Source organism: Bos mutus, chromosome 23, assembly GCF_027580195.1.
Source record: "Bos mutus isolate GX-2022 chromosome 23, NWIPB_WYAK_1.1, whole genome shotgun sequence".
Classification (NCBI taxonomy): Eukaryota; Metazoa; Chordata; class Mammalia; order Artiodactyla; family Bovidae; genus Bos; species Bos mutus.
The window spans coordinates 34,251,037-34,275,385 of record NC_091639.1 but is presented as its reverse complement, the minus strand read 5'-3'; the positions used below and the strand labels follow the sequence as shown (position 1 = coordinate 34,275,385).

At 40.3% G+C, this 24,349-nt stretch overlaps 1 protein-coding gene across 1 annotated transcript in view; it reads right to left on the bottom strand.

Moving 5' to 3' along the window:
• The window catches only part of MED20 (mediator complex subunit 20), a 71,830-nt gene that overhangs the window by 1,106 nt on the left and 46,375 nt on the right, over positions 1–24,349 (bottom strand). The gene's annotated exons all lie outside the window — the stretch shown is intronic.

The following is a 24,349-nucleotide window of genomic DNA, read 5'->3' as shown; positions in this document are numbered from 1 at the left end:
AATTAGTCTTTGCCAGATATGGAATCTGGTGCCATGATCTTGGACTTCCCAGCCTCCAGAACTGTTATGTATAAGCCACCCAGTCTACGGCATTTTTGTTACAGTAACTCTGAGGGACTAAGCCAAAGTGTCTGTCTGTAAAGAACATTTACATCTTGTAAAAAGGATGGAAAACATTTACCTTCCTTACTGAAAGAATAAGTAACTAAAGAACTAGATGAATCTGACTTGGTGATATAGTGGCTACTGGTTATTACAGTATTTAATCAAACTATGAGACCAGAAAAAAAAGCAAACCTTCCAGATAATGTATGCACAAATGCTTTTTATTTTTAAAACAGTGGTAACTCACTAAGCATTTTTTTTTTTTGGTCTTTCTAACATTGCTTCAATATTGTTCATCAGAGAAGCCTAATAAGCAATTTCTTCAAGGGAAAGAGGCTATTTTAAAATAAAACATTTTATTCTTTGGAAAGCTGACCTTCCAACAATATCAGCATTTAAAATTCCCTAAAGGGAGTTCCTCTTATAAAGTGGACTTCCTTCACCTCATTTCTTGTCCACTCTCATTTCTGGGAGCAAATACAGTTCTGTCACGATGGGGTCACCCAAGAGAAGTTCTAAATCCAAAGCACTCTAAGTAGTTCCTTCAGTTGGTTTTCCTTTCTGGCTTGGCCCTATTGCTAAAACTCACAAATATACCACAGGACCAACCAGAGACCCTTCTCATTTTAAAATTGCCCATTCCAGCCCATTCCTATATAAGAAATCCTTAAATCGTCATACAAAGGAAACCAACCTAGATTATCTTCCATCAAATCAGATCATCCTTTGAGTACTGTCAGGATTTAGTTTCTACTATGTTATTTTTCTAACTATTGACTTGTTGCTAAGTGCCCTTTAAGTCATGTCTATGGATGTATTTCTCCATACAACTAGATATAACCTCCTTCAGAGAGGAGATCAAGTGTTATATTTCTTTTTTTCTTTAACCTTTATAATTTCAAGACTTGTGGGTGTGCTCACCTCTTTAGTGGTCAAAGGTATTCTGTCAGAATTACTTCTCCACATAGCCCAGAACAGTACTGAAATAACCATTTCTGTTTACTTTTTGTAGGGCATAGTCAAATTAAAAGACATGTTAGGAAGATAAGATGGTCAACAAATGAATTTTCTTTTTGCTCTTTATTACCAATCAAGAGTTTAAGTTGCATACACATGATGCTTACAACCAATTACTGGGGACACAAATAAAAGTAATAAAAGAATGAAAAGGGGAAGTCAAAAGATTGGTAATTCCCAAGTTTGTCATTAACTTGATATTTTTCAAAACGTAGTCGCTAAACCACCTACGTAGCAACAAAACTCCTTAGGATACTTGTCATATGTACAGATTTCTGGTGATGACCCCAAACTTGATGGTTTGGGGGAGGGGTCTAAAATCTCCATTTTCCACAAGCTCTACAGGTGATTCATTTTTACATTAAAACCTTAGAATGTAATCCAGGAAGTTATATAGGGATGAAGAACATCTCCTAGAAATCAAAGAAAGAATTTTATTTCCCAAGATCTTTCACTTAGACCAACGCTGTCCAATAGAACTTTCTGCGATGATGGAAACATTCTTTATCTGCATCACCCAATACTGCACTACTGTCCCGTGTGTCTCCTGAGCACCTGAAACGTGGCCAGGGAGACGGAGGGGCTTACTTTTATTCTAATTAATTTTAATTTAAATAGCCACATGTAACTGGTGGCTGCAGTATTAGCAAAGATTTAAATACACCAGGACATACTATCTTTAGCTCACTTGGCTTTTCTGTTTTCTCCCTCCAGAAGATTCAGTACTCACTGAATCATGTCTGAATAGCCTCTTCTTATAACTCAAAACCTGACAAATCCCCACTTTAGCCAAGAGGAACCTTGATGTGTCTTTAGAAATTTAATTGCTACTGAGATCTTATCACATGAAACACAGCACAGCTTCAAATTCTATAAAAAGAGAGTATATCTGTGAACAAGAATATAGCAACACAACACCCAGAACACTGGTACCTTATAAAATCAGCTTCTGTCTAGAAAAACAAAAAACAAAGCAAAACATGTTGGAACAACAACAACAACAACAAAAAAACAAAATAGAAAAACACTAAAAAACCATTCCACACCCTCTGCATGGAATGCTGCCAAATGGAAAGGGCACTCTGGAAATTCTTTCTTCCGATTTCATTTTCTGATCCATAAATCTGCTGAGCACGCGTATCCTTTCCTGCACAGCCTTTTTCCCGTTACAAATCTGTCGTGGCGATTCACTAACCTGCCATATGGCAGAGTAAATCCATTCAGGAAGACACGAGGCTACTCTGTACCTTACCACACTGATTTAACCTAGGCAGACTAGCTTCTCTAGAGGAAAGACATATCTGAGGCATGAAATGGAAATCACTCAAAAGTGACACAAAAGCCAATACACAATAGAGAATAAAGAGAACACAATCATGGGTATACTCAGTTCAAGAAATTTTGATTGTATTTTCTTTGTATATTATAAACATTTACTTAATTTGTTGCAGTTTGAAGTAAAAAAAATTTCCAAAATGTATGCTCAACAATAATCATTAAAATGTTTGCAGCGTACAAAAAAACAAAAACCAAAAACACACCAAAAGGAAGACCATGTGCTTCACTCACCCCTCATACAACCTCCAGCCACTTTAGGAACAAGGCCTCATCTCATGCTCATAGGCACAAAGAGGACATTTCTTTTACATTTTTCTGACATGTACCCCTTTTCCTTCATAATCACTGAAGGTCATAAAAGTCCTGATAGTTCCAATGAAAAAATATATCATCTGGTGTGCAGGCACCCAGCTTCCCAGTGTAACTTTAGGGAATTAACAAGATGTGCCTTAATAGTTCTCCATCATTAAGTAGATCAGTAACTGTAAATAAATGTCCAGGACACCTTGGATTGATCTGCATATAGGGAAAGCAAACCTGACAAAATACTGGCTTTTGCTTCTTCAAGTACTATAGCTTTATATTTAAAAATCTGAATCAGCTCGAGCTAAAAACCATAATTAATATTTAAAGGATTCTACTATAGTTAATGTCACCAAACAGTAAAAGAAGCTAATGAAATCTATTTAGTATGAGCGTTTTGTTCTGAGGAGAAACTTCTAGATTATTTAAAAGGTCCCTGTTTGAGAAAGATGACTGAATGTTACAAAATCTTTCAAAAATTTATAGCTTGAAAATATGATTTGCTTTTTAATTGGAACATTCCTGTTCTCAATTAGCAGATTTCTTAGCCAATCTGAAATGGATAACAGCATCTCATCACCAGAAATAAAATTTCTGGGGAGAAAATCAACAAAAATAAAATAGGAAAAATTTAAAAGAATCCACTTTAGGGAGATTTCCATTTCTTCTCTCTCATCGTTTTGATTTCTTCTCAGTTCTTAACTATGGATAGTGGAAAAATCCTGCTTGGTCTTGGTGAGACCAAGTGGCATAAATTCCAGCTTCAGAGCGAGTAGACACTATGGTAACATGCTGACAGCCTTCATTTACATAAAAGAATACTAATTACGTGGTATCATCAACATCTGCGATTCTGCTCACTGCCATATGCGACAGTGCAGGGTATTTTAACCCTTCAACTTACTACACGTATCCTACATGACATGTCCCACAAAACCTGCAAAGGATGCCTGAAAACACAGTGAACATGTGTTTACAAATAACTAGCGTTAAACATGAATTTTATTTTCAGCTAACGGTTTATTTCTGAGAGAGATTGGAAAATGTAATTTAATATCAATATACAATTAAGAAAAAGAATTATTTTAAAACAAAGTAGACATCACATTAAGATACAGTTAATAGGACTTTCCTGATGGTCTAGTTAAGACTCTGTGCTTCCAGTGTAGGGGGCACGGGTTTGATTCCTGGTCAGGGAAGTAAGATCCCATATACTGTGTGGCACAGCCAAAAAATAAAAATAAAATAACTAAGATACAGTTAATAACCCAAAAGGGAAGAATGCTACATTTTAGAGTATTATATGGGGCTTTAAAAGGTTGTATTGTAAGTACAATGAAACTAGCATTTTGAATTTGTGAATTATGGCTAAAATAAAAATAAAACAAAGAGATACAAAATAACAAAAACTAGGGACAAAGACTGAGAAGGGTGAGGTTAGCCTCTGGCTAAGTGCAGTGTTGGCTTGAGACTCAACATTAAAAAATCAAAGATCATGGTATCCAGTCCCATCACTTCATAGCAAATGAAGTGGAATGACGGGAAGCAAATGACGGGAAAAAAGTGGAAGCAGTGACAGATTTTTTTTTCTTGACCTCCAAAATCACATCCAAATTGTGGATGGTGACTGTAGCAGGAAATTAAAAGATGTTTACTCCTTGGAAGGAAAACTATAACAAACCTAGTGAAGTGAAGTTGCTCAGTCATGTCTGACTCTTTGCAACCCCATGGACTGTAGCCCACCAGGCTCCTCTGTCCATGGGATTTCCCAGGCAAGAATACTGGAGTGGGTTGCCATTTCCTCCTCCAGGAGATCTTCCCAACCCAGGGATTGAACCCAGGTCTCCCGCATTGTAGGCAGATGCTTTACTGTCTGAGCCACCAGGGAAGTCCTAACAAACCTAGATAGTGTATTAAAAAGCAGAGACATCACTTTGCCAACAAAGGTCCCTACAGTCAAAGCTATGGTTTATCCAGTAGTCGTATTCGGATGTGAGAGTTGGACCATAAAGAAGGCTGAGTGCTAAGAACTGATGGTTTTGAATTGTGGTGCTGGAGAAGATTCTTGATAGTCCCTTGGACTGCAAGGAGATCAAACCGGTCAACCCTAAAGGAAATCAACCCCAAATACTCATTGGAAGGACTATTGCTGAAGCTGAAGCTCCAATACTTTGGCCACTTGATGTGAAGAGCTGACTCACTGGAAAAGACAAAGGCAAAAGGAGAAAGGGGCAACGGAGGATGAGATGGTTAGACAGCATCACTAATCAGTGGACATGGATTGAGCAAAGTCCAGAAGATACTGGAGGACAGAGGAGCCTGGCCTGCTGCAGTCCATGGGGTTGCAGAGAGTTGGATACGAGTTAGTGACTAAACAACAAGGAAGTGCAGTGTGGAGACTGGCTGGGCGCTGGGGGATGATGGCTAAAGGGGTGGAGAGCCCTCACAGCTGCTGCAGTTTCCCTTGTCCCCTCCATTACCATTCTTCCTGAATGTGGGTGCCTGTGGTAGATGGGTGAGAGATAACCTGTAGGTCAGAGCATCCCTCAGAGACTCCTCCAGAGGCTGAATTCTCTGAGATGGGTTTGGAAGCTCTAAGTCAATGTGTTCTTGAGCTCTTAGACCTGAGAGCAGACTGGCCACTTGAGCAGTGGCTCTTGGCCACAGGTGATGGTATGCTGATGTGCTAGGTATGTCGGAGGCTTGCAAGGTGGGCCATCACCATCAGTAACCAAGTGCTGATGTTCAAGAATGAGTCTGTCTAATCATGGGTTATAGCAGATTCAAAGTTATGTCCACGTGATAATGTCTCACTTGCATTAGGATCTGCTCTCTTCAAAGATAAAGGAGGAGAGTTCATCTAGAGAGCCGGCCAGCATACAAGCCTGACTTGCCACAGCGCCAGGAGATGACAGAGGACAGAACCTCCGGCACTGTACAGATGCTCCGCTCTGTGCCAAGTACCAACTGATCTAACTGTATGAAGAGCCAGCACTGGGCGAAGCCCTCTGTACCTCCCGTCTCTGCTCTTCTGTTTGCCTTCTTCCTCTCCAGGTTCAAACGTGCCCAAGTCTCTCCTGTCTAAAAGACACACAGGCCCAAGTCTGCCCTGCTTCTGGACTCTCCCTGACGTTATTTTTAGGTTCTTTCTCCTTCTGCCTGCTTTACTTCTGGCAAGAGGAATGTGCAGCTTCATGTTTCTCACAACTCACTCCTTCACACCTTTATTTCATAGAAACCGTTTTCTCAAAGGCCTTTGCAGTTTCCTCAGAGCTGAGTCCATCGGCTTTTTCTCAGTCCCCATCTACATCTATTTTGCCCGACAACTGAACACACACTCACTTCTGCATTTTCCGTGACTGCTCTCTTCTGGGTTTCCTCCTGCGTCTCTAATACACCTTTTTTGTTTTCATGTGTGTTCCTTGAAATGTGAACTCTCCTCCTTAAGGTTCTATCCTCAGCTGTCTTCTTGGTGATTTCATCTGGTGATTTCATCCCAGAACATCATGTATCATTTCTATTAATGTATTTTAACCTCACACTTTAGAAAAAGCCATTTTATTGAGATATAGTTGACATACTGTAAAATTCACTCATTTAAAGCACACAACTCAATAATTTTTAGTACATTCACAGAGCCCCACAAATACTCTTGCATATAACATCTGTCCATTTCCTTGCAGAGGCTTGGTCTCGGGTTGCATCTTCACATTCTGATACCTGCATTATGGTACACTACTGTTAATGTTATTTGCAGGATGAAGCTTCTGAACATTTGGTAGCAGGGATAATCATACATTGAGCTATACACACTGTTTCATCCAAGTCTCCTGATGATCAGGACATATAAGATGACAGACAGGGGGTTAAGGATATGCCATCTGTGGAACAAAGCTAAGTAGCTGCCCTTGAAGGGATCTGGTTTTTTTTTTTTTATTCATTAACCATATACTCTTTCCAAAGAGATCTGTGCCTAGAACTGAATCCAGGAGGATAGTAGACTGGGCACAAGGAAAACTGTTCATACCAAATTCAGAGAAATTCTGAATACAGTGCGAGCACACACACACCCACCCACCCACACACACACAAATGTCATCTGTGACTCTATACGAAGCGGCACACAAGAGAGGAGGAGAACTAAACTGGCTGTAAGGGCTGAACACGTCTGCTTCCGGGCTTAGTCGTTCATGCTGCTTACAGATCAAACCTGATGATGCTTTCAGTTTGATCTCCCTGACAAGCCAGTGTTCAAGCAAGGTCCAAACTAAAGGCTTCCTCTTCTGCTCCATGTGCTGTGAGTCTCAGTTGTGTCCAACTCTTTACAACCTTAGGGACTGTAGCCTACCAGGTTCCTCTGTCTATGGGATTCTCTAGACAAGAATACTAGAGTGGGTTGCCATGCCCTTATCCAGGGTATCTTTCCAACCCAGAGGTCGAACCCGAGTTTCTTGCATTGCAGGTGGATTCTTTACTGCTGAGCCACTGGGGAAGCCCTTCTACTCCACAGCCACAGGGAAGAAGTCTATTGCTGCTGCTGAAAGAATGAGTTTGCCCTTTAAATATCTGACCACCAGGAACTATGGTTTGTCCCTGCAGTGTGACTCCAAAGCACTGTGTCTAGAGCAGCTGGGCAGTCATCAAAAATGCATACATATGTCAGACTTCCTGAACTGTACCCTTTAAATACATGCAGTTTATTGTACATAGATTACATCTCAATACATTTGTTAAAAATTGCATAGACACCCACACACAGACACATACATGCACATACCTCTAATGAAATAATAGATCTAGCCAGCAGCTCTGTCAGCGTCTAGGTGAAAGCTGACAGGAAACTTTACAATGGATGCATAAGGCTGACAGCACCTGACTCCACTGACCAATTTTACATCGAAAATAGGACAACCAGACATTATATGCTTTCCTGATGGAATGCAATAAGAGGTTCACAGGAATATCACCTACTGTCATACTCTTCCTAAAATAACTAAACCTGAGTCCACCAAAGCCTTTGGATCTGGCGCCAGATCATAAGCAATGTGTGACAGGAACACGCTGCAAGGCTGCAGTTAGCCAAAGCACCAAGTCAGAGTGTGGCAGATGTTACAGGATCAATGGTCTGGAGTCTTAACAACAAGAGGAAAAAAGCAGGTGGGTAGACCTGCTATAGGTTCTAAGAAACCTAGAAACGTATCAACCAAATGCAATGTGTGGTTCTTCTTTAGAGCCTAATCTGAACAAGCCAAATATAAAAATGTATTTTTGAGAAAACTGGGGGAAATGTTTAAAATACTGTTTGTCTCTCGCTATACCACTCTGTATTTTTTTTTTTTAAACCATTTCGTTGATGTAGAACTGACATACAATGAACTGCACATATTTAAAAGGTACAACTTGATAAATTTTGACATATCATATTTACTTGTGAAATCACCACAACCAAAATAATGAACATGTCCATCACCCCCAGAAGTTTCATGCCCCTTTGCAGTCCTTTCCCCCAGCTGCCCTCCCCTAAACCCTAAGTCCAAAATTGGAGAAATTTAAATACAGACTAAGTATTAGATAATACTAATTATTAGTTTGATGTGACAATGGCATTATGGCTGTATTTTTTCAGTTTTTATATGTTAGAGACATCTCTGAAGTATTTACAGGTGAAATATGATGATGTATAGAATTTGCTTTAAAATACTCTAGGGGGAAAATGTGGCAGGAAGATAAATGAAACACAATTGTCAAAATGTTCATAATTTTTGAAGCTGATTGATGGGGACATGGAGTTCATTATAACTAGTCCCTTTATTTTTGCGTATGCCTGAAAAGTTCCATGAAAAAAAAAAATTTAAAGACAAAAAAGCAAACAATATACTCTCTGATAGCAAAGAAGACCTTGAGCTATGAAGCATTCACAAATTAGACAAGTTACAAGACACCTTTCCTCTCTGCCATTTACCATCGTATCTAGTTTACCCTGCAACGCACCCTCCCACCCCCTACGACACCCCCAATCAAGGCGGAGCAGTTTTTTGAGGCAGTGTTAGTCACAGACATGGCTTGCATAGTCCTCTGGTCTGGGCCTCAAGAAAACAGCCTTTAGACTCAGGTGGCAAACTCTGTAGCTTCCCCAAGAAACTTCATCAGAATTCTGCTCACAAAAATTTCCAGAGGATATTTGTCTTTAGCGGGCACAAGACCACTTTAGTGGATCTGTTGAAGTGTTCTTGCTTAGTCTAATGTTTTCTTTCTTTATGAAACTTCTTTATTGGGAAAGAAAAATTTTTTTTTTTTTTTTTGCAATTCTGCTTCTTCCTCACTAACTCTGATTTATCCAAATGGCAAGGAGCTCATCCTATGCCTTTCCGAGTTTCACTGTAGTCACAGGAAAAAACAGTAGCACAACAAATACTTGTGTTCCTCTGACTCCCGTCAGATGAAGGTTACTCCCAGTCCATGCGATGTTTGCGGAAGCAAAATTCAGCCACACAGAATCAATACAATATTCACAAACATACTGCTTTGTATTTGGCCCCTCCTCTTTGGACATTTGTCTTCTTTGCTCTTGAAATAAAATGCTCAAAAGTTGTGTTTTCATTCATGCAAAATAGGATGGACCTCTGTCCTGACAGATGTGCTCTGGCATATTGTTGAGCCCATCATGAATCCTTGGTTTCATACCAGAACACCAGTGATACCACTATAGAAGTTAACTCTCAAATGCATTATTCTGAGAAAATTTATTCAAAGTTTCAACTTGAAATGCCAAGAACTGCTTTCCCAGCTGCAGCCCAGGCAACGAAATTGGGAATCTCCCTCCTCCCACTTTCCCCACATGGCTGAGGAGGGCTTTCCACACGTGGCCATTTGTATGGGAGACACATATATACATTAGGAACTGCCTGCAGAGGAAGAAAAAGGAACAATTTCTGTGAATAGAAAATAAATCTGACTAGAATTTAGACACGGATCATCCGGATGAGATGGTGATTTCAGTGGCTGCTCTAAGGAAAGGAAACCCCATCATGCTGATGTCTTGTTTCTTAAAAAAGGATGGTAGTATATTTAATCCAGTGCTTTCCCGATGATATGCCAGGGCACATCCGTCAGGATTGAGGCCCTTCATATTTTGCATCAATGGAGAGACAGCTTTTGAGCACTTTATTTCAAGAGCAAAGAAAACAAATGTCCAAAGAAAAGGGCCAAATACAAAGTGGTGTTTGTTACATACACACAAAAGGAGAAGACTAGAAGCTACAAAGAAAACACTCAGGCGCTTTAAATGAGAACAAGTTATACAAAGTATAAACTGGCCATATAACTGAAACTACCAGTCGTTTTTCGTTTTGTTTAAAGAGGCAGGCCTATGTATACAACACTTTAAAATACAGTATGTGAAGGAGAAAAGGGGTAGACGAGTGCCTATAATATGCCATCAAGACTGGAAAACACTACGCAAGCACAATCTCCCTCCCTCTTATCACATGCCCTGTAGTGGCAAACTGGGGTGGAGGGGAGTAAAGGTAGGAAAAAAAAGAGCCACTAACATTTGTACCTTTTGGGGGAAAAAAAAATCATGTGTTACCTATTGTCCAAAAGGATACAACACTAAGGAAACTGTTTCAATAATCTTAAAAAGTCAGGCATCAGCAAGATGGCAGAAGATAAGCACAGAGCATACATGATTTACTATATCTTTATTAGAAAATAGGATTCGGGGACAGGCAGTCTGATGGTACTTATGGCATATGGAGAACCTAAGGAGTTATATTCTAGTAGCACTCAACGTTGCAAAAGGAACCCCCTCACACACTTTTCTACAAGCTTATGACCTGCAAAGTGCAGACCTCTTTGGCTTATTGCAGAAGCCTCAGTCGGTCATGTCAATCACCTGAAATTTCATATCAGCCAAGGTACCAAGGTAATTTCTACTCTGCTTCCCCAGAGGCCACTACCGAAAATTGTCAATAGAAGGGAATTCTGTGAGCAGACTCTTCCAACTCTCAAGAGAGCTTCATTTCCTTCATGGACAGCTCCTAACATTATTCCAGTTTACTGGGCAGCAAAGTAATTCTCTCAACACCCAGGCCACTTCCCTGAAGGAGCGTGAGTGTGACAGTGCAGGTGTGGTCGGGATGGGGAAGGCCATCGGCTGGGTGATGGAGGCCTCCTCCCTCTGCACCACTCCAAGTATATCAGGTACATTATAAGCCTCAATTTCTTAAGTCTGTAAAACTGAGGAGCAATAAAACCTACTCCAAAGAGTTGTTCTGAGGGAGATGCAAATGAGATGGCCGTGTAACTGCATTCTGAAACTGGCTGACTCTAAACAAAGTACTGGCTGACTTGGCTACCTTGTCACTCATTCCCCAAAAGTTATTTTTGCTTCCACAGGGCTTAGAGTTGGGCTGGCTAATTGAGCAGCTTACAGTAACTGACTACCTGGCCTTGACTTTATCAATAGTTTCATCCAAGAAGCCCGTCATACCAAAATATTATTAAATAAGAAAACTGAGGATACTTTCATATTAAAAATAAGAAAAATCACTACCTTTCCAAAACAAATGAGAGTTTTATTATTCATTATCTCTTTTTCTTAGGTTTTTGAAAAATTGTGTTTAACAGTAACACAGAGCAAGGATAGTGAAAGTCCAAATAAGATGTTAAAAACAAACCCAGAACACCATAAAATGCCACTGAATTAAAGAAGCAGACTTGGTCTCAGCTCACACTCTCCAATGGGGGTATGCCCATTGAATACTTACAGGTCCAACAGAATGTGCTGCGTGGCAAAAATATAAAGGGGGCCTTCTTTCAAATAAGGCATAGAAGGCATTTCAAAGACATGAACTATGCATGAACCCTCATCTCTCATTAAGAATAAAGCAGAAGTACTTCTGGGAACTCAACTATAGTGAGCTGGCACGAGAGAATAGAAGGCCAGTGCACACCCAGGCAACCAACTTCATGTAGTTTAAATCTCACAAGTCCCAGCCACTTCTTCTCCTATTTTAAATATATCCTGGCCTGCCAGTGGATCCCACCATTTAGATGAAGGCACTGACACGCCCATTAATGGCAAATAGAGAATCTTATAAGGGAAACACATAAAGCCAATCAACTGCTATTAATTAATTGTAGGTTAATTTACAACAGCAGGAAGTGGAAAACTGGTGCTAAGGGGCAGGATACTGCACAACTGAAATGCAAGGAGGAAGAAACTAAAGAGTGAAAGGAAAGTATGAATCACTGCCTGAGACCCTGGAGAAGAAAGACTCGAGCCTTAAGGAGTATTTGACAGCAAGGAGGGAGGTCCCTAAAAAACAATATGAGAACAAAAAATAAGCTTTACTGACATCATCATTTTTTCCCCCTGTATCCTTCCCATGTTGCCTGCGGTAACTGTGCTGAATGTTGTCCATACCCATCAAGTTATAACTTCAGTGGGGTTTAACAAAACAAGATTCCGGCAGGCCAGAATTAGTTATTCATATGTATTAAAAGCTACTCATTATCTGTAGCTTTTAATACATATGAAGAACTAGAATGGTAATTTTTCTCAAGTTAAACCTTTCATTTCTGAATATGTGCTTTCTGAGTCTGACATCTCAGAAAACTTCAGTTTGTTATTTTTAAGTTACTGGTCACTGACAGCCTACAGTCAAAGGTAAAGTCCCCATCAAACAACCCAATTCCACTACAGCCAATTTATCAAAACATATATGTTATCACTCTACCTATCACTCACATAAGAACTTATCAGGATTAATAAGAACTAAACCACTTTGAAGGAACTGTCAGTAAAAAAAAAATCTTATCTAATATTGGCAGAAGCTAAATAACAGACATTACATATTCCAAGAGACCAATTAACAGTCTTCTGAGGGACCACTTAATGCATTATTTATTCTAAGAGGCCAGCCTGAGTCTGCCAGTAAAGAAAATATCTCAGAATTTAGTGGGAAGTGTGGCAGGACACATTAATTAATTAATTAATTAATTAATTAATTAAGGTGTTGATGTCATTAAATAGTTTTAAGAAATAAAGGAATCCTCACTTTGTGTTCATATGTGAAGATGATGCAGAATGTCTCTAAAACTGCAGATAAGGCTTTATCTTCTAAGGCTGAAGTTCAAAAGAAGAAAAATGTATTGGATACAATAATCCATCTGTTAAAAACACCAAAATCCTGAGGTCTGGATGACTGCAGAGTTCTAGGGCCCCCCAAACCCATTTATGAAAAGCCCAGGCAGGGCTAACATCATACTCAGTGATGAAAATTGAAAAAATTACCTCTGTTCATAGATGACATGATATTATATGTAGAAAACTCTAGAGATAACACACACATACACACACAGTTAAAACTAATAAATTCAGCAAAGTTGTAGTATACAAGATCAATATATAAAACTCAGTGTGTTCTATACACTAACAATGAAATATGAAAAGGAAACTAAGAAAACAAATTCATTTATAAAGAATAAAATAAAAAAGAATACATACTTGGGAGTAAATGTCACCAAGGAAGTAAAAGACTTATACTGAAAACTACAAAACACTGTTGAAAGAAATCACAAATACATGAAAAGACATCTCATGTTCACAGACTGGAAAACTTAATATGTTAAGATGTCAATATTACCCAAAATAATCTACTGATTCAATGAAATCCCTATTAAAATTCCAGTGGCTTTTTTTTTTTTTTTTGCAGAAATAGGAAAATATATCCTAAAATTCATATAGGATCTCAAGGGACTCCAAAGAGTCAAAACCATTTTGAAAAAGAACACCATTGGAAGAACATACTCATGTTCTCATTTCCAAACCTACCACAAAGCTACAGTAATCAAAACAGTATGGTACGGGCACAAATCCACCGGTGGAACAGAACAGAAAAACCCCGAATAAATTCTTGTGTATATGGTGAAATGAACTTCAGCAAGGGTGCCAAGACCACTCAGTGAAGAAAGAATTGTCTCTTTAACAAATGTTTTTAGAAAATTAATATCCACATGTAAAGGAATGATTGGACCCTTACACCATATACAAAAATTAACCCAAAATGGATTAAAGACCTAACCATAAAACCTAAAAATATACAAGTCCTAGAAGAAAACATAGGGGAAAATCTTCATGACACTGGACTTGGCAACGATTTCTTGGATATTATACCAAAAACACAGGCAACAAAAGTAAAAATAGAGAAGACTATATCAAACTTTAAAATCTTTGTGTATCAAAGGATACAATCAACAGAGTGAAAGGCAGCCTACAGAATAGGAAAAATATTTTCAAATAATTAATAACCAAAATGTATAAAGAATTTCTACAACACCAAAAAAAGAAAATCAAGCAACCCAAATAAACAATTAAATATAAATCAAATAACCCAAAGGACTTGAATAGGCATTTCTCCAAAGATGATATGCAAATGGCCAACATGCACTGAAAAGACGCTCAACATCAGTAATCATCAGAGAAATGCCCATCAATGGATGAATAAACAAACTGATACATGTATAATGGCACAGATTCAGCCTTAAAAAGGAATTCTGACACATACTACAACATGGATGAACCTTAAGAACATTATGCTAAATGAAATATGCCAGTCACCAAATGACAAATCAATATGATTTCACTTACATGAGGTATGGAAAATATTCGAAGAGTCAAATTCCTCAAAACAGAAAGTATAATGGTGGTTACCAGGGACTGAGGAGAGGAGGAAAAGCTATGTATGGATGGGGTTTTAGATTTGCAGGATGAAAAAGTTCTGTTTCACAACGAGGTAAATATCCTTAACACTACTGAAATGACTAAAATAGTAGTTTTTAAAAATATTTCTTTATTTAGCTGCCCTGGCTCTGAGTTGTGGCACACAGGATCCTTTAGTTACAGCCTGTGGGATCTAGTTCCCTGACAAGGGATCGAATCCAGGCCCTCGGCACTGAGAGCGAGGAGTCTTAGCCACTGGACCACCAGTGAAGTCTCAGTAGTTTTTTGTAGTTTTTTTTGCCTTTTTTTTTTTTTTACTTTACCACATTTTAACCAAAACTAGTTAAGATGATACTTTTATATGTTTCTTTCTTTTTGAAGAAAAACCATTAAAACATTTGTTCAGCACAAATGAGACCTGTGAACTCAAGAGTTTCCAGTCTCACATGGAAGATGAGAAATAGAGAGAGCCTGACTAGATAAGGGCCCCTTATGAGGCCGCCAGAGCAAACACAGTAAAAGCTTCACTAAGAAGCAAGGTAAACTACACGTCAATTGCTATTTCCTGAGTGTGCTTTCAACTGATATGACTGATTCAATCACCTGGGAGTCCACTCTACCCCAAGGTAATTTTTACCCCCACAAATGGATCTAAACCTACCAGTCTAGACGAAGACATTCCCCAACTACTCTCCAGACCAATAATTCCACTGGCCAAGGTAAGATGCCTATCTGTTTTGTTCTTGGGAAATACTGTTCTTTGTTAAGAAACTACATCTGTCCAATGTTCTTGGTGTTAGGTCCCCTTCTTTACAGTGATAATAGAGAGACAGTTTGGGTTGGCATACATGTGTGCATGCAAGTGTGTATTTTATAGATCCATGAAATTAAAAAAAAAAATCTGGGAACTACTGTTTTAGATAAAGTCCTCTTAAACCAAAGCCTTGGAGAGCCTTCTAACCTTCTGAGCCTATGATCCTAAATGGCTCAGAGAAAGGCTTCTTCTCATGGTAATTGCCAACATTGGTTTTGGGCTCTTGACTATGTTTTCTTTTACACAGAACTATTTCCTTATTAAAAGTACTTTTATTTCATCTTCAGCTTCCTACCCTATAAAATAGTTATGGCACATATTTTTAATGTGTCATTTACAAATAAACTAGAGGCAATACGTGTGTGTGTGCTAAGTCATTTTAGTCATGTCCAACTCTTTGTGACCCTATGGACTACGGCCTGCCAGGCTCCTCTGTCCAAGGGATTCTCCAGGCAAGAATACTGGAGTGGCTTGCTACGCCTTCCTCCAGCGGATCTTCACAATCCAGGTATCAAACCTATGCCTCTTATGTCTCCTGCATTGGCAGGTGGGTTCCTTACAACTAGCAGCACCTGGGAAGCCCCCAGAGGCAGGATAGCATCGCGCTTAAATGTTCAAGCCAAACTGCTGGGGTTGGAGTTCAAGCTCTATCGTTATTAGTTATATATGACCTTGGGAAAATAATCTTTCTGGGGCTCAGTCTCCTTCTCTGTAATATGGAGACAATAATAGTTTATACTTCCTAGGGTTGTTGTGAGAATTAAGTGAGTTAATATCTGTAAAATGCTTACAGCAATGCCCAGTCAGAGCTCAAGAAATGCCCAGCACAGTCAGAGCTCAAGAAATGACTGTCAGCATATAAAGCGACCCTGTAGCTTGCTCCACATCACAAACTGGCACTGCCAGTGAAGGATTATAACTATGATTATGCTCTCTGCTGAAATCCTTCCACTACCCACACAAACTCCTCTTCCCATTGGTCCAAAAATATAAGGTAATGTACAGGTATTTGGGGGCAAATTCTTACTCTGGGCTCTTCTCAGTCACCTTACATTAGGTTCCTGGACCCACTTCAAGGGTGTGTGTGTGTCTGTGTGGTGTGTGTAGGCTTCCCCACACCAACAAGCAATTAGTTCCTGGACGCCATCAGCGTGTCTGAGAATTCAACTGAATTCTGACACTATTTACCCAGAGATGGAATCAGATTCCACAGGTAAAGGGTTCAGTCCTACAAAACCATCTCTGCTTCAGACACCAATTGAAACCCCAATTTGTGACCTGTGGTTCTGACCAACTGGCTATTAATTAGAGGTTCCCATGACTCCCTCTTTGGGTTTGAAGCATTTGCTAGAATGGCTCACAGAAGTTAGGAAACTGTTTACTTACTGTATTACCAATTTATCATAAAGGATATGAATCAACAACTAGATGAAGAGATACAAAGGGCGAAGTCCTAAACGGGACTTGTGTTCTCATGGAACTCAAGGCTCAGCACAGCAGCACATGGAAACATTCTGGTTTCCCAGCGTGGAAGCTCTTTGAGCCCCATGTCACAAAGAGTTGGACATGACTAAAATGACTTAGCATGCACACACATATTGCCTCTAGTTTATTTGTAAATAAATAAACCCATTTTAGGTTTTTATGGTGGCTTCATTACATAGGCATGATTTCTTAAATCACCGAGCACTGAGGACTGATTCAATCTCTCCCCACTGCAGAGGTCAGGTGGTGAAATGAAGAGTTCCCACCCTCTAATCACATGGGTGGTTCTGTGGGCAACCAGACCCTGTCCTTAGGTGCTTTGCAAAAGTCATTTCATTAACATAGCAAAATATGCCTCCATCGCTCAACACTTAGGAAATTCCACGGGGTTTTGGAACTGTGAGCCAGGAACTATGCACAAAGACCAAATATACGTGAGAAACATATTTTGGTCATCTGCATGATCTATATATATATATATATTTTATAAATCACATTACCGCACACCTCTTCAAGGAGAATCCAACTTAGTCCCTCACAATCTGATCCTGCCATTTTATGCAGCAGGTTTGTTTACAATTTAAAACTACCTTCTTCTAGATATTTTTCAGACGAAAAATGTTTGCCCAATTCGAAATCTGACACACTTAAGGCTTTAAGAATATGTAATATTAATCAGCTTCACCACTTTCAGGAGCCTCTCTCTCAAGCATGCTCTCTGAGATGCTCTGCTTTGCATTCTCAAGTAGCTGTTGTGTGATGAGCTGCACAGATATAACTCAAGCAGAATACGGAAAGGAAACACTTTGAAGACATACCAAAGCAAAACTTCAAATGATATAGCACCACTGGGGACTCAGAGAAATCACAGCGGCTGATAAGCCTAGGGAGCATCGACGAGCACCTGCAGTATCTCTTTCTGAAGAGAGGATGGCAGGTGCACACTATGCCAAACTCCACACAGCTGCAAATCATGGACCAGCCTGGGCAGCTGGTGGGGACCCGCTGGCTAGATGGTAATTATTGGTCAGGCATCTTCAGCTACAAAGGCTAAGGTGTAGCTCATTACATCTGTATTCTTTGACGGGTTATTTATCTCAGTGCTAAAGTGATGGTTAGCCTCGAGGCATGTTTACCCATCTGCTAAAAAATAAAAATAGAAAGAATCATACACAAAGGGAAAACATATAAAGGGCTTAATAAAATTTGTAATGAGTCCTATGAGATATCATCTCTTCTCAATCCTCTCTGTACCTTATTATAGAAAAGTCCCTTAAAATCTGAGAACGAAGTTAGATAAGCTCTAATAAAGTCTAAAAGTAGGAGTTGGTCTCTCTTTGCTTGCACCTGGAGTAGCCACTCTTCCTCCGCAGGGCCATGTGCTTCAGCAGAAGCTGACTTCAGCACTAGCTCCAGGGATGGGTCCTGTGAGGTCTCAGCCAGTTTGTGCACAGGCAATGGTCACAAGTCTAGCAGTGGGCATGTGGCCTAGCTTTGCCAAACTGAAGGGGAAGGGCATAATCCACATGCAGGTAGAATAATTTTGTATTAAATCTTGGACATTTTGAATATTGTGAGATTCTGAGTCTTGCTTAAATCCTAAGGAAAATGTTAATATTTGCTTTAATAAGTAATCAACCTGCTGGTTGGATTCAGATCACAAGTCCCAACTAACCCTTCTGTGAGGTATGGTTTAAATATCAGTTCTTCTATTGAGCCTGTGCTCCAGAGCATGGGAGCCGCAACTACCGAAGCCCACGTGTTCCAGAGCCTGTGCTCTGCAACAAGAGAAGAAGCAATAAGAAGCTTCTCACAGCAATGAGAAGCCTCGCAGCAACAAAGACCCGGCACAGCCATAAATAAATATATAAAATTTTTTTAATTATAAATAAATAAATATCACTTCCTCGGTGAAAGCCTTTGCAGAAATATTAGGACTGTCTGGCATGAGTGCTAGCCAGTAGCCTAGGCCCTGGGCAGTTATTTATGGCATAATCAATTCTAATAGTTTTTGTGTGCTCTTCAGGACCAGATTCATGCAGCGTGCTGTTGAGGAGGGGACCCGGGAGTGCACAGATAACTCTGCAGACTTGGTTTCCTGAGCTCCTCCTCCTCCACTGTCTTCCCAGGTACCTTTCAGTTCCTTTCTGTCTTCCAGCCAGAAAGCCAAGGCCTTTGTTATCCTGTTCTCTCACATATTTTGAGGGCTAGGCAGCAGTAAGACAAAGAGAAAGAAAAAAAGTGAGAGGTCCTTTTTAGGACTATCGCTTCTCTAACTGGAGGGAACTCAAGGAGATCGTGAAGGACAGGGAGGCCTGGCGTGCTGCAGTTCATGGGGTCTCAAAGTGTCAGGCGCAACCTAGTGACCGAACACCACCAGCAACTGCAGGGGACGGTTCCCCTGCCTTAGGACTTTCAGGCAGCTGTGGGCCCTGCTGCCGTCACGCCAGCACCGATTCCACAAGACTGCCTGGCGGCTGGGGCCTGGGAGAAGGGAGGGAGGCTTTTTTAAGGAAGGAAGTTTCTACACCTCTTTCTCTGAGTGTTAGAAGTCTCCTTCCCCATCAAGTCAAGATTGGAGGGTTTCTCCTGGAGCTCTCTCTTTCCATGCCTGATTCCCACTTCCAGGTGTGGGCTGCACGCCACCCAGGCCAGGGAATATTCATAGCTGTACTTCAAATCCTGGTCTTTTCTAATCCACCTGCTACTATTGACTTCTCAGAGTCCTTAAATTGCTAGTCCATGAGTTCTATCCAGGATTTTAGCTGCATTCAGCAGGAGACACTAGGCAGAGGGTGCTTACTTCGTCTTATCCAGAAATGGAACTCTCCAGAGGCAAGTATTTTTAAATGCAGTAGTCAAATACGGTTATGTGTCTTATAAAATAATAGAAAATCCATAACTCCGTAGGTATCTTTTTTAGGGTGAGGAAGTAGGCTTTTAGGTTAAAAAAAAAAAGTAATCTGGTTTACAGAAAAATATTAAGTTAACTCAACAGATGTTACCAGACTGAGGTAAAAATCATGCAGTGGTATACACATGTCATAAGTTTGAGAAATGCCGATCTACAGAAGTGACTCACTTTTTAGAGCTACTTACAAACAGTTCTATTTTACTACATATGAATCTGCTTATACTATTTGTTTTATTAACTGACCTTGTGGTTGTGTCCTTCTGGCTATTATAGTCTATAGAATGCTGGGGAAGAACAAGCAAGGTCATTCAAAAGCAGAGACATTACTTTGCCAACAAAGGTCCGTCTAGTCAAGGCTATGGTTTTTCCTGTGGTCATGTATGGATGTGAGAGTTGGACTGCGAAGAAGGCTGAGCGCCAAAGAATAGATGCTTTTGAACTGTGGCGTTAGAGAAGACTCTTGAGTCCCTTGGACTGCAAGGAGATCCAACCAGTCCATTCTGAAGGAGATCAGCCCTGGGATTTCTTTGGAAGGAATGATGCTAAGGCTGAAACTCCAGTACTTTGGCCACCTCATGCGAAGAGTTGACTCAACGGAAAAGACTCTGATGCTGGGAGGGATTGGGGGCAGGAGGAGAAGGGGACGATAGAGGGTGAGATGGCTGGATGGCATCACCGACTCGATGGACATGAGTCTGAGTGAAATCCGGGAGTTGGTGATGGACAGGGAGGCCTGGCGTGCTGCGATTCATGGGGTCGCAAAGAGTCGGACATGACTGAGCGACTGAACTGAACTGAACTGAAACAAAGCTTTCCTCGGGAAGATGGGTCTGAGGGACTTCCAAAGGAAAGACAGTAGAAGGGAGTGTTACACACAGATCAGGCAGTAAATGAAGAAGGTATGGATTCAGAAGTTACCTTCTTCTTTTAGAAGGTTGCCAAGGGAGGTGGTGGAGGCCAGTGTCGGGTGTTGCTCCTGGCCTGGCTTTGGCCCACAGGCCTCTCAGCCTGGATCTTTGCATCTGAGCCTGCTTAGCCAATGCCACAGCAGACAGGATGTCTAGGCAATTCACAGGCATGATCAAGGATCCCCATGACAGATGATGGCAAGGAGCCATGCAATCTACCATAATTTCTTCATAGCTTGACTGTACATTAATTCAACCCCCCCTAACAAAGAGTATTCCAGAGTATGAATGGATTCTCCGGAGACCGCAGTCTCTTTCAGTAGTGCTTCACTTGACAAGGTCCTGCTAAGTGTTACCAGAAAATCTACCCAGCTTCACCATTACTGTGACATCTGAGGCCGAAGAAAGTGATGAAACTGTTCAGATCCTCAAATCCTCAAATCTACATACAGTGAGAAGTACCTGGATGAAGCACCCCTCTGGGAAATACTCTCCCAGGTAAACTGAGAAGATAATGACGTCACAGAATAATTTCACAGCAATTATGAATAATGTCGCAGACATTAAATTATCAGCGTTGCAGGCAAGAAGTAAGCCCTGGTATGGTGATGCTCTTTACTTTAGTGACAGCGATGCAGGAAAAATTAAGTGAAAGGGCAGATCAAATAAAAACTATAAGAGAAGAAAAGCAACAAAAAGAAGCAGAAGCAGCTGGAAAGCAATTATTTCATGGCATTCCTGATACAATTGAGAATTTCTTAACGTGGAAGGCCAAGTTTGATGCAGAACTCCTGAAAATTAAAAAGGTTAAAATAATCTTTAGAGATGACTTTTGGCCTACAGATTTTGCATGTCAGCTTCTTTTTCCATTAATATTCTAATGGTATTCCCAGTCGTGTGCATTCGGAAATGGCTGAAGTTGTGAGTGATACAAGAGACATCCAAATGCTGAGGAGGAGCCTGACGGCCGCATTAGTTAACTTTGCAGTCATTATTAAGTGATTCCATCTAATGAGCCAAGTAGTCTCCTTCTGTATAAAAGTCTATTAAACAAATTATAGGGTCTTGGGAGCAACTCACTAGGGAATGAAAATCTCACACATATCTGAACATTTTTTCTTCAACAAATAAAAAACAATTAGAATAAATTTAACATCAGGTACTGAATTTTTTTTTAAGTTACACTTCTTGACAAAAGTGGTGCTAACTTTGAAAACAAGATAAGATTAAAACCACCACAATACCGGTGACTGGATAGGCCCACTTTTATTCTTATACTGGCGATCTAGATAAGATTTGAAAAATCCCAAACCGTTTGGTGCCTTAAAAAAGAAAATTGCAAAATGTCAAGCAGCTCCCACTTTATTCTCGGTTCTTAGCTACTGAGAAACACCTGCTGCTGCTAAGTCGCTTCAGTCGTGTCCAATTCTGTGCGACCCCATAGACGGCAGCCCACCAGGCTCCCCTGTCCCTGGGATTCTCCAGGCAAGAACACTGGAGTGGGTTGCCATTTCCTTCTCCAAAGCATGAAAGTAAAAAGTGAAAGTGAAGCTGCTCAGTCGTGTCCGACCCTCAGCAACCCCATGGACTGCAGCCTTCCAGGCTCCTCGGTCCATGGGATTTTCCAGGCAAGAGTACTGGAGTGGGGTGCCATTGTCTTCTCCGTGAGAAACAGCAGTCGGTGTTCAAGATCCACCATAGCTTCACTGCCATGAACTCAGACTGCCCTGAAGAGGGAGCTGTCACTACAGCAAAAGACTCAAAGGCTGGGATGGAAGCCCCATGAGGGTAGAGGGGTTTTTTGCTGTTGTTGTTCACTGATATTTCCAGCCCTAGAACAAGACTGGGACATCACAGATGCTCAATTAATACTGAAAAATAAAAGCCTGTCCAGGAAGGCCTTCTGGTCCTCCCAAAGTTGGGAACAACCGATAAAAGAACATTCTGAACCTGGGATTTATCAGTGGGGTCACTGGCAAGGTTGGATGGTGTGCCTTCTTAAAATCAAACCCTCCTTTCTCCTTTAAGTGCAGGTTTCCACAGATCCTGATAATCTTTATCATATTCTCTAGCACAATTATGAAAAAAGGACAGCATTTTCACTTTTCTAATCTGGGGGACACAGCTGCACTCAATTGGGATGTCATTAGAATCTGCATAGGTTGCTGTGTGGCAGGCACAGTCCGCCTAGTCACTAGAGAGAGCGCCATGACTTTCTTGCCTACATTGGGGTCACTGTAATGTGCTAATGTAGAAATAAACCTCAGTAATTATCATTATATATCTAGTGAGAAAAATGGTTGTATGTTACATTTTTACAAATCTTTTAAATGCCTGGAATAAGTAAGACAGCTGGATTTTGCTACTTCTTTTTTTGTTTCTTTCTGAGAAGAGGATATGTGTTTATTTATGTTTAAACTTTCTGTTTTATACTGGAGTACAGCCAATTAACAGTGTTGTAATGGTTTTAGGTACACAGCAAAGGGACTCAGCCACACACATACATGTATCCACTCTCCCCTAAACTCCCCTCCTGTGCAGGCTGCCACATAACATTGAGCAGAGTTCCCTGTGCTGCACAGTAGGTCCCTGTTGGCTGTCCATTTTAAATACAGCAGAGTATACATGTAGATCCCACACTCCCTATCTCCTCCCTCCATTCTTTGTACATCATGTTGTCTTTGGAAAACTCCACTGCATACTCATGTGCAAGTATGTTTTAATACTGTTATGAAAACAGCTTTGACTCCCAAAAGTTTCAGGGGCTCGGCCACCCTTTAAGACACTGTGGTAAAGAGTATCTAAGTGTGGTAAAGAGTACACTGAGAGCCGTAACTGTTATGAACATTCAGAAGGGATTCTCAAACAAGGAGAGAGAGTTCAAAAAGATGGAGAGGGGAAAACATCACTGCTTATAGCCACACTTTACAGGAAAGCCGAAATATTTCATCAGTGTGCTTGTGTTACTTTAAATGTTGCTTTCTCTTTGTATTTTACCATATTTCAACAGGAAATGAAATTGCTATCTGAAGAAAAGAAAAGCCAGTATTTCTCTCTGACAAGACAAAACAGAACAAAAACCAAAAACCACGGACTCTAACTCCTTCCAGTTCCTATATAAATGTCGACTGCTCATGTACATTTACTTTTTAGATCATCACTTATAATTGACACTCTTATAAGACCCATATCGCCTTTTCTCCTGCCTTTTCTTCTCTTCAACAACTTCCTGCTCACTGTCAGTCAAATGTTATTTAACAGGACAAAAGAACAATTTCTAATTACCAATCAGTTACAAACTGCTGCACAGTTCAGTCTTTCTGTCTGCATGTTTCCATGATCAGCAATTAAATAGTAATCTACAAATCAACTCACTTCTTAACATGTACTGTTCCTTAGCTAGAGTCAGGTGATTTCTATCTACTACAAACAATTCATAAAGAAGTAAAACAGTTGTATTCATTTAAGTATGGTCAAGAAAAAAGTAATTATTTATGAACCTCACTTCATCTCACACCATTATTTTTCCCAAACTTAAGAAGAAGCATGATTTTAAATTTTCTTTCCCAAAAGCAAGCAGAAACAGATTGGTTATGGTGACTTTTTCAGGTGATATTTGACTTTATTACCTTACTTAAATCCCTGTGCACCTTAGCAAATCTTCTAAGTTGATCAAAAACTAGGCCAGCACCCCACTGGTCAACAGCACAGGCTCCAGAGCGGAGGACCTGGGTTTGAAT